Here is a 10687-nt window from a genome sequence, read left to right on the forward strand (position 1 = left end):
TTTAGCTCCAGTCATGATCTTATGGCTTGTGGGTTCAAGCCCTGTATTGAGCTCTGCACTGACACCTCAGAGACCTGAGCCTGCTTCCGATTCTGTCTCCCTCTCTCTCTCCCCCTCTACTTCTTGTGCTCTGTCTCTCTGTCTCTCTCTCTCTCTCAAAATTAAATAAACATTAAAAAAATTTTAACGGACAATAGTTGATGTCTCTGTTCTGTCACAGTTCAAAGCAGATTTCCCTGTCAACAGCAGTGTTTGCACACATAGCCCTTATCTACATAGATCTTCCGGGATCCAGGATTATAGTGTCTCTGCCATTTGTATGATATCCTAAGGTGATTCTTGTTGCCACCATCACCATTCTAAGTAATGAGGAGGGAGGAGAGAGCATGAAGGGATAAGGCTGGAAACTTTTATTGGCCAGTCCTGGAAGTGGCATTTATTGCTTCTGCTTGCATTTCAGAGACCTGAAGAGGATACTGGGAAATATAGTAAAGTTGGGCAACTATATGCCCAGCTACCATTCTCTGCCACAGAGATTTAAAAATATTTAAAGCTGGCATGTCAAGTAATGAAAATGGCTGCTAATTAGAAACAACCAGAAGAACCAAGCAGTACATACCAGCTAAACATTCACCTTATTACACTGTCATGAAAATTTTAAAGTAAAAATCTCAATAATATTTTTCATGGACTCAAAAGTGTATTTTGTAAAAAAAAAAAAAAAAGTGTATTTTGTTTGTTTTAATGTTTATTTACTTTTGAGAGAGACAGAGAGAGAGCTCCAAAGAGTGTGCACAGGCAGGGGAGTGGCAGAGAGAGAGAGAAGGAGAAAGAGAGAATCCCAAGCAGGCTCTAAGCTGTGGGATTTGATCTCAGAACTGTGAAGTCATGACCTGAGCCAAAATTCAGAGTCAGATGCTTAACTAACTGAGCCACTAAGTTGTCCCAAAAGTGTATTTTGTTTTACAATTTAAATGTTTAGCCTCTCCAGGGGCACCTGAATGGCTCAGTGGGTTAAGCCCCCAACTTCAGCTCAGGTAATGATCTCACGGTTCTGTTTGTGGGTTCAAGCCCCACATCAGGTTCTGTGCTGACAGCTCAGAGCCTGGAGCCTGCTTCAGATTCTGTGTCTCTGTCTTTCTGCCCCTCCCCTGCTCAACTCTCTCTCTCTCTCAAAAATAAAGAAACATTTAAAAAACTGTTTAGCTTATCCAAAAGAGCAAATTTTGAAAAGGAAAAGTAATGAGGATGTTCTTGTGTTACTAGGTATCAAAACATAATATGAAATGCAGTAATTAAGATAATGAAATACAAAGGAATAGATCAATGAGAGTTTATAAAGCTATAAATCCTGCCAAGCTCTCAAGTGTATTAATCATTTTCCTGGAGATCACCCTTTCCAAGTCTGCCATCATCCTCCTTCAAGGTAGAGTAATCGCTCTGCAGGGGTCCTCCAGGCCTGAGGAGTCCCTCTGTGGCTTTTCTGTTTCCTTCTATGTCATCTTTTTCTTGGTCTACGTACTGATTTTTCTGGAGCCCAACCATTAGTGGCTTCCTGAGACAAAGCATCTGGAATGTAAATGTTTCAAGACCTTCTATGACTAAAGATACTAAAGATACTTTTATTTCTCCTTCAAGTTTGATTGACAGTTTAGCTAGATGTTAACTGATATATTTTCACCTCTCAGAATTGTCTTCTGTCATCCAGTATTGCTGTTAAGATGTTTCGTGTCATCTCCTACCTATTCCTTTGTGTGTCACCTGTTTTCTCTTTCTTTTTTTAAAAAAATTTAACATCATTTTTTGAGAGACAGAGACAGAGCATGAGAGGGGGAGGGGCAGAAAGAAAGAGAGAGAGACACAGAATTGGAAACAGGCTCCAGGCTCTGAGCTGTCAGTGGAGCCTAAAGCAGGGCTTGAACCCACAAACTGTGAGATAATGACCTGAGCTGAAGTCAGATGCTCAACCGACTGAGCCACCCAGGCATCCCAGTTTTTTCTTTCTTAAAGCTTTCAGACTTTTCTCTTTTTCTTTGGTGTTCTTAGCCTTTGTGTAGATATGCCATACATCTCTGTTTTTAATCTCTCTTTCCTGTTAATCAGACGATAGACTTCCTAGATTGATTCTCTAATTTTCTTATTTTCTCTGTTACTTTTCCATCAGTAGTTTAGAAGAAAGGCTTTGGTCTTGTTATCTGATAAGATATATTAGTTGCCTGTAGACTCAGGCTTCCTTGATCATTGTCTTCACAGCTTGGTCATCTGCTCAAATTTTTGTTTGTTTGTTTGTTTTTGGTTTTCAAGGTATTTATTTTTATTTGAGTAGTTGCTTGTAGCCATCACTGAGAGGCAAGAAAGGGAGAGGAAATACTTGGATATTTTGGATTTTATTTTATTTTATTAAGTTTATTTATTTTGAGAGAATGAGAGAGTACAAGTGGGGGAGGGGCAGAGAGAGAATCCCAGGTAGGCTCCTCACTGTCAGTGCAGAGACTGTTGTGGGGCTTGAACTCACAAACCAGAAGACCATGGCCTGAGCCAAAGTCTGACACTTAACCAGCTGAGCTACCCAGGTGCCCCTCTTGGATCTATTTTAGAGTCTGAGACATTGAAGCTGAAGTGGGCTCCTGGCAGGGTCAAAGTCACAGTAGTAGAGAAAACAGCTCTTAAAGCTGCATGAGGATGTGTTCCAAGAGACAGCAGGCCCCAAGTCTGCCCCACACAGCCACACACAGAGAAGTGTGTCCCAGCCTTCTGTCCCAGGACACGGCAGACCCCTCCCACTCTACCTAGGCCACACCCTCTTAGCTGTGCCATTCCTAGTCCCCTGGAGAGCCTACCACCCAATAATAGCTGAGATGGTGGCTCCCTGTGCACATTCACATAGACACGCCCACCTTCCTTTCACCCAGCTCTGGGACAGGCAGCACAGGCAGAAGCACACAGCTTTCTCCACGGATGCCCGGCACACCCACTCAAGGTCCGTACGGAACTCAGGTCCAAGTAGAGGCACCTGTGGCCATGCCCATCAGGAGCACAGTGGCAGGGAAAGGGGTGTGGAACCCTGAGTAGATGAGGCTAGTGGCCTTGACCACTGTGACAGCCTCACCAGTTGGCCTTCACTGCCTGATGTCACTCACAAAGCTCCGGGCCAGACCAAAGATTGGGAAGAAGGGGATGCTCACAGAGAACCCAGCCATGACCATCAGGTTGTTCTGCAGCTACTTCTCAAACTGGCCCACGCAGCCTTTGGTGTGGACAGACTCCTGTTGCTCCAGCTTCAGTCTGAGCCGCACATCGTAGGCGCACTGGATGTTGAGGACATCTTCCGCAGGATCCCTGATGCAGCCCACAGAGCTCCCGGCTGGGGTTCAAGTCAGTGCAGTTGAAACAGATATTGAGGTTCCAGTCATTAGGCCCTCCGGCTCCGCAGCAAGACCAATATTCCTGAGCAAAGTCAATGAGGTTCTGGAGGTCAGTGTTGTTCCCGATAGGCCTTGATGTCATTATTGACTAGGAAATCGAACTGGTCTTGAATCCAGTCCTTGAATAGGAAGGCTAGGATCCCTGTTGTCAGCTCCAGGAAGACGATAGGACCAAGGAACACAGAAAAACTTGAGCAGGAAGGTGTTCTCCAGCAGTGCCCAGGTGCAGCAGGCAAAGCCCACAGCTGGCCGTGATGCCTCTAATCACTACAAACAGCCACATGGGGTACAGGCCTCCCAGATCTGTCAACACCGAGCTTTTGGAAAGAACCGCCTTCTCACCCCAGGCTCAGAGTCCATTGGCTAGAACCAGGGCTTACAGCACCCAGAAGACAATGTTGAAGCCAAACAGGAAGAATTACTTACCTGCAACAGCCCAACTCGGGCCGCTGGAGGGCTGGTGCTTGCCAGGCTCAGTGAGCAGCACATCACTGCCGGGCCCTCCACAGGCGGCCCTGAGCCAGAGCCACTGGGGGTCTAGTGGGCCAGCAGTGGTTTTCTGTGCCACACAAGTACCCAGCGCGGGTCTAGCCCACCCACCCCGCTGGGACTGCCCCAGCATGCCTGCTCCATCTTTAAAAAAAAAAAAAAAAAAAAAAAGAGGGAACTGAACAACAGAAGTCGGTCGAAGCCCACCTGGCAACAAGAGTGCTGCTCTCATCATCATGAGAACTTAGTCCACTGAAATCTGCCTCAGTGCTCCTGCCGGTACCATTCAAGTAACTCGGCTTCTGTTGGTATCAAATAGATACTCATTTTCTGTTCACAGTCAATGTGACTCTTACTCATACTCCCTCTTTATTGATGATTTCTACTGCCTTATGGTATCTGTGCACAACTTTCTCATCTCTGGGGTCTTTTAGCTTTTTCTATTATAACAACAGCTTCCTTGTGTGTTTCACAAAATGTTTCTGACATAATCTAATTGTCTATCTAATCACCATCATTCCTGTTTGGGCAGATCTTTTCTCAGGCCACTCTTCTTCTGGAAAAATCAGCCATGGCCCGGGAGTAGGGAGTGGGTCAGGAGATAACATCAAACAGAGCTTGCCTAAGAAACTACACAGGGTTACTTTTCTGCCAAGCGGGCTTTGCGTATGGCAAGTATTCAGACATACAGCTAGCCTTTTACAGTGATTTTAGATAAGATACTGAAAACTTAGGAGCCTCAATGGCCCCTGAAAAGTGGAAATGATTGGATAGCACTCATATATTTCATAGGATTGCTATGAAAATGACATAAAATATTGTAAATTATAAGGCATTGCACAATGTAAACAACTAGCAGAATGCCTGGCATGTAATAGATGTTCCATCAACAGCGTATGAGTGTAACAGGATGCTATAAAATGCCCAGTAACAAAATGGGCTCTTCAGGTTGTATTATTACAACATTAATAATCATTATACAGGTCTCAGTCCAGCACTTTCTGGTACTAGGGCTGTCTGCGGGGGCTTGCTGACAGTGTTTGTCAGAAGAGCCAGCAAGTCTACCCTCATTCCTGCCCAGAAGGCCTGGGAGGAAGAAGTGGGGAGATTTTAGGGGGTGCTTTTGGGGAATTGCAGTGTTCTTGAGGAGAGGCTATTCCCTCTTCTTGCCAACCCAGTAGAAAGGAGAAAAGGTCCTTCCTCTTCTTGAAGCATGTGTGTGCATAGCCACATCCACTCCCACTCTGCTGAGTCAGGGATGTGTGAGAGTCTCTTGTGTGAAGCTGCCAGCACTGGAACTAGCAGAGATCCTACTGACATCCCGTGTGGAGAAAGGGGTGGGAGAGGGATGATGGAACTGAGAAAGAACAGATGGTCTTTTAAAAATTTTTTAAATGTTTATTTATTTTTGAGAGTCTGACAGAGCGTGAGCGGAGAAGGGGTAGAAAGAGACAGACAGACAGACAGAATCTGAAGCAGGCTCCAGGCTCTGAGCTGTCAGCACAGAGCCCAATGTGAGGCTCGAATCCATGAACTGTGAGATCATGACCTGAGCTGAAGTTGGACACTTAACTGACTGAGCCACCCAGGCGCCCCAAGAACAGATGGTCTTTTTAAAAAGAAGTTTCCCTTAGAGCTAAAATTTTTTATTAAAAAGACTAATTTTTTCCTTTTAAAACCCCTGTTCTATGGTAAAATAGAGCACACAGACAGAAAAAAAAAATGTGCGCTATCTATGTAGCCATCACTAAAGTCAACAAACTAAACATTGCCAGCACCTCAACAGTCTCCACCTGTGTCTCTTCAAAATCAGAAAACCATCCCTCCCCACAAAGGTAACCATAGCTTGATCTTTATCACAATCAAAGTCTTGCTTTTTTTTTTTTTTTCCTTTCTCATTTAAGTATGTGCCCTAAAGCACTCTACTTTAGTATTGCTTGTTTGGGGACTTAATATAAATGGAAGCATACAGTATGAAATATAAATGGAAGTGTATCAATTTGTCTATGTGCTACTGTTGATGGCATTTGGTTTGTTTCCAATGCAGGGCTATTATTAACTTACTGGTATGGACACTCTTGTACATGATTCCTGGTATGTGTACGTATGCCTTTCATTAGGGTTTATAGCTGGGAGTGGAATTGTTGGATGACAGAGTATGTGAATCCTCAACTTGACTATAGAATGTTTTCCAAACAGATTTTCAATGTACATTTGTGAAGCAGCTCTCCTTGCTCCTCATCAAAAATGATAATTTGTACTCTGAGATAATGTATTTCTATAGAAAAAAAAAAGGCCTTTTTAAAAAAAAGAAAAAAGAATGGTGGTAAAATTAACAGGTTATTCTTTTTGAGTGACTTTACATAGCAAAATAAAGACCTAGTCGTTCCATTTAGGCCTTATTTTTGCCTTGAAATTCTACTAGATCATGATATCTCAAATGCTAGGAAACCACTATCCCAAACAGCATGCTAGAGACTGTTCCTGCTTCTCTTTTTTAACATCGAAAACCAGTTGATGGATATAGTATCCAGCATTCAAGGTGCCCCTAATGAACCTCCTCTCTTGGTATTTATGTCTTTTTTATAGACTTCGCACACTGAATAGGGCTGATTTTTTGACCAATTAAAGGGTCAGTGTATGAATTCATAAGCTAGTTAATGAAAGACATTACTGCTTCAATATTGGTCTGTTGGATGGGAGTGGGAGAAGTCAGCTATCATGTTGTCAGGAGGCTCAAGCAGTCCTCTGGACAAGCCCACATAGCAAAGAATCCATTTACTAATAGCACCTTGCCAATCAAGTGATTGAACCAGCTTGAACAAGGAATCTTTGGACTCAGTCAAGCATTCTGTGATTTCAGTCCAGCCTTTGAGTTTTTCATCTAGACCCCAGAAATCATTAAGCAGACAAGCCATCCCCCTGTGTCTATGTGAATTCCTGATCCACAGAAGCCATGAGATAATAATGTTTTAAGCCACCACATTCTGGGGTGATTGTTACACAGCAAGAGATAATAATAATACACATGACTACCTAGGAAGTATCCTAGCCAAAAAGTTGAACCTAAATCTGAATATGACTGTATATTTAACTACAGATTTAGAAGAAATAGAAGGAATGTGTTAAATAAGTGCCCCACAGGGATGTGATTAGCAGAATCCAAAATCCAGAAAATTCTACAGCATAAATGATTCAATTTCTTCAAGTAGTAAATTGTGAGGAGGGAGTGGCACCAGTGAGGAGAATATACATTAAAAGGTACTTAGAAGATATGATAGATTACATTATTCCCAATATATGTGGCCCTCTTTTTTGGGGGGAGAATTATGCTTCCCTTTTCCAGACATTGGTCCAGATTTTCTTGGACCAATGAAATGTGAGCAGATGTGATATTTGCTACTTTTGAGCAAAAAAAAAATTTAAGGTTATTTATTTATTATTGAGAGAGAGAGAGACACAGAGACAGAGACAGAGCACAAGCTGGGCAGGGACAGAAAGAGAGAGGGAGACACAGAATCTGAAGCAGGTTCCAGGCTCCAAGCTATCAGCACAGAGCCCAGCGCAGGGCTGAAACTCACCAACTGTGAGATAATGACTTGAAAAGAAGTCAGACAGGGCATCTGGGTGACTCCGTTGGTTGAGCGTCTGACTTTGGCTCAGGTCATGATCTCATGGTTCAGAGTTCAAGCCCTGCATCAGGTTCTGCTGTCAGCACAGAGCCTGCTTCGGGTCCTCTGCCCTCCTCTCTCTGCCCCACCCCTACTCACTCACTCTCTCTCAAAAATAAATAAACATTAAAAAAAATAAAAGTCATAGTGTTTTAACCATTTCTCATTTCCATCTGTCAGGCAGTGGGTGTACCCCAAATAGGGACTATTTCTTCAGCCCATGGCCAGGAATGAGGAGTATGTGAAGCTGACTTACAATGGAAATTCACGTGAGCAAGAAATAAACCTGAGTTGTTGTAAACCACTGTGATTTTGGAGCTGTCTGCTACCACAGCATAGCTTAATGTAATCTGACTCATGTAAGAAATGCTTCAATCAAATAAAACAGATAAATCTCATTAGGATCTCAATTTATGAAACCATTATAGAAATTTGATTCCTGCAATTTGGAAATTTCCGATAATAATAAGTTAAGAAAAATAGTCTATCGACTTGAGTCCCAGAGTTGTCCCTTGACTTCCAGAGAGGTACAGAAAATATGGGAGCTGGGAGGGCAAAGCTGCGCAATTCAGTGAGTGAGTTAGTATACAAAGGAGGTGTTCGTATCAGGCCTCAGGATGAAGATATCAAAACTAATAATTTCTGATGAGAAAGATTTTTCTTCAGGAACGTTTTAACTATCAGAGCACTATCCAGGGCAAGAGCACTGGAGAAGTGTGGGGAGCTCTGGAGGTGATAGCTTCTACCTCAAGTGTGAAAGGGAAAGGTGTGGTTTAAGGAGAACCATTATCTCTTCTCTGCCTATTAGCTAAAATCAAACACAGAATCTCTTTTCACCAATTAAAAGCATCTGATGTGTTCTCTGTCTGTGTACTGGGCATTAAGTTACTGCTTAGAATTAGGGGATGGGTTGGACGCTTGATCTATCCACTCCCTGCCTCAGCCTAGAATTGCATTACTTCTAGGAACGATGCATTCCTTTGAGAATTGTTTTATATTGTTCCCCTTGTTTCCTACAAAGTGCTCCAATTCCCTCTTCATGAGGCTCCAGGCTGCATTTCCACCATTTGTCCTGCGAGGATAGAATTTCCTGTAAGTGGAGTAGACAAAGTAACCGCGCTTGAGCCGCCTTGCCAGTACCACGTTCAAGAGAATATTGTATAAGCAGACCACTTGGGTAGGAAGAGGCCTGAGCTGAAAGAAAGAAAAAGAAGCTGAGCTTGAGCCAGACCCCATGTCAAAAGACTATGTGGCAGCACATGTGACCCCAGGGAGGGCAAAGATGGGCAGCTATAGCGGGGAAGAAAATTTGTGGACATTTAGAGGCAGCAAGGACCTTGACAGCAGCAACCTTGAAGGGTTGACTCTCAAAGGAGTCAAGTAAGGAGATCCCACTTCTCATTCCATCTCCCCAAACCAGTGTGGTCCCTTCTGGGAAAGAAGAAGATGGGTGTGTGAAGGCAGACACATCTCCCACTTCTACTCCCACTAGATTGATGTTGAAGCTTTGTGTTGTTTTGTTCTTGAGACTGAAGTTGAGAAATGAGTAGAACTGAGCATTAGCAATGGGACTGGGAAGTTTGGAATCATATGGGGACATCATTCAGGTATAATGGGAACCCCCTGCCCAGGGATTCCACCAGAGGAGGCTGGGAATAGTTAAACAGATTCATGCTTCTGCCCCAATGAATTGCGATGGCTCAGGGTTCTTACATTAACCCCTAACAGCACAACAACAAAAAGCAAGACCAAAACCCCTTTGGTTCAGGTTTTTAGTGATACATCATCCACTTCAGATTTTTAAAAAGATTTTATTATTATTATTATTATTATTTTAAGTAATCTCTACACCCAACAAGGGGCTTGAACTCACAGTGCTGATATCAAGTTGCATGCTCTACTGACTGAGCCAGCCAGGTTCCCCTATGCCATCTGCTTCAAACTAGACAAATCCTATCTTTTGCAATTGCCCTTGCTAATCTTTCCTCCATTCTGCTTTCTCTCCCTTATCCAGCAGAAAAGCTGTGCCCCCCCTGCTGCCCTCTGTGCAATTAACTAGAGCCAAACTTATGTACCATCAAGGACACTAAAAATAAGTATCTATATTTTCTTTTAATATTTTGCCTACTGTGACCTACTTTTAATTCAATTTCAAAACCAAGGGAGTGAGGTGTGTCCTAAATAAACATGGCATTGAGCTCTGTTACACTGTTCTGGCTACATGGCCTTTTACCATCAACCAAAGTTGCTCTGTAGACAGTAAAAGTTTAAAAGATCTTCTGTGTCAATCATTGATATTCAAGTTCCAAAATTCCACGTGCTTCATCAAATATCTATTTCTCTGAGGGCCATTTCCCACTGATAATACTGGTATTAAAGCGCTCTAGTTAATGTCACCTCTGAAGTGCCTGAGTCACACATAGAATCCCTTCCAACCCACCCACGTGTCTGAAAACACATTTTTCAGCGATTATAAAATCAAAAGCTGTGAAGATTTCTTGCAAAGGGAGTATTTCATCAGCTGGTATTATTTTAATTATTCATTTTTAATGAGGAATCTATGAATGTCTTTAAAAAATCAGAGTTAATAGGTAGACTATCACCTAAAAAAAAAAAAATCAAGTTATGGTCTGAAGGCTTCACAGGCATTTAGTGATTATTATCATAATTTAAATACTTCAGTTTAGACAGAGAGATATATGTGAGTACTTTAAAAGTTAGTTTTAATATTCACCCTAGGAGTTGTTAATGAACACTTTAAAGTGCTCTAATGGGGAATACAAACTCCAGGGGGTGGTTTGTGAGCACCGACAGACTCTAATCAGAACTTGGAATTGGAATCTGTGACTACTACCGCTCCTTAAACTATTCTTGTCTGAATCTACACGAGAGGATTTATTCCTTAGCATAAAAGATACTAGAAATAACTTTTTATTAGTGAAATGCATGGTTTTTTGAGGTATGTGTACTGAACAAGAATCTCACCTTTAAAGAAATGGGGCATCAGTTTTGGATGAGTCCAGAATGGTGCTCTAGGCTTGGGTTTTTTGTTTAGTTCTGTGCCTGCCACTTAATGCAGGATTCTGTCACCCGAGTCAAGGA

General features: G+C 42.6%; 1 non-coding gene and 1 pseudogene across 1 annotated transcript; one reads left to right on the forward strand and one right to left on the reverse strand.

The window, feature by feature from the left end:
• Positions 1–3119: 3119 nt before the first annotated feature.
• Positions 3120–3843, reverse strand: LOC120235320 (annotated as a pseudogene).
• Positions 3844–8373: 4530 nt separating this feature from the next.
• LOC120235325 lies at positions 8374–8566 on the forward strand. Its single transcript, XR_005529378.1, has one exon. It is a non-coding gene; the product is annotated as a U2 spliceosomal RNA (small nuclear RNA).
• Positions 8567–10687: the final 2121 nt, after the last annotated feature.

The sequence above is a fragment of the Hyaena hyaena genome, unplaced genomic scaffold (assembly GCF_003009895.1).
Source record: "Hyaena hyaena isolate Hyena2069 unplaced genomic scaffold, ASM300989v1 scaffold_126, whole genome shotgun sequence".
Classification (NCBI taxonomy): Eukaryota; Metazoa; Chordata; class Mammalia; order Carnivora; family Hyaenidae; genus Hyaena; species Hyaena hyaena.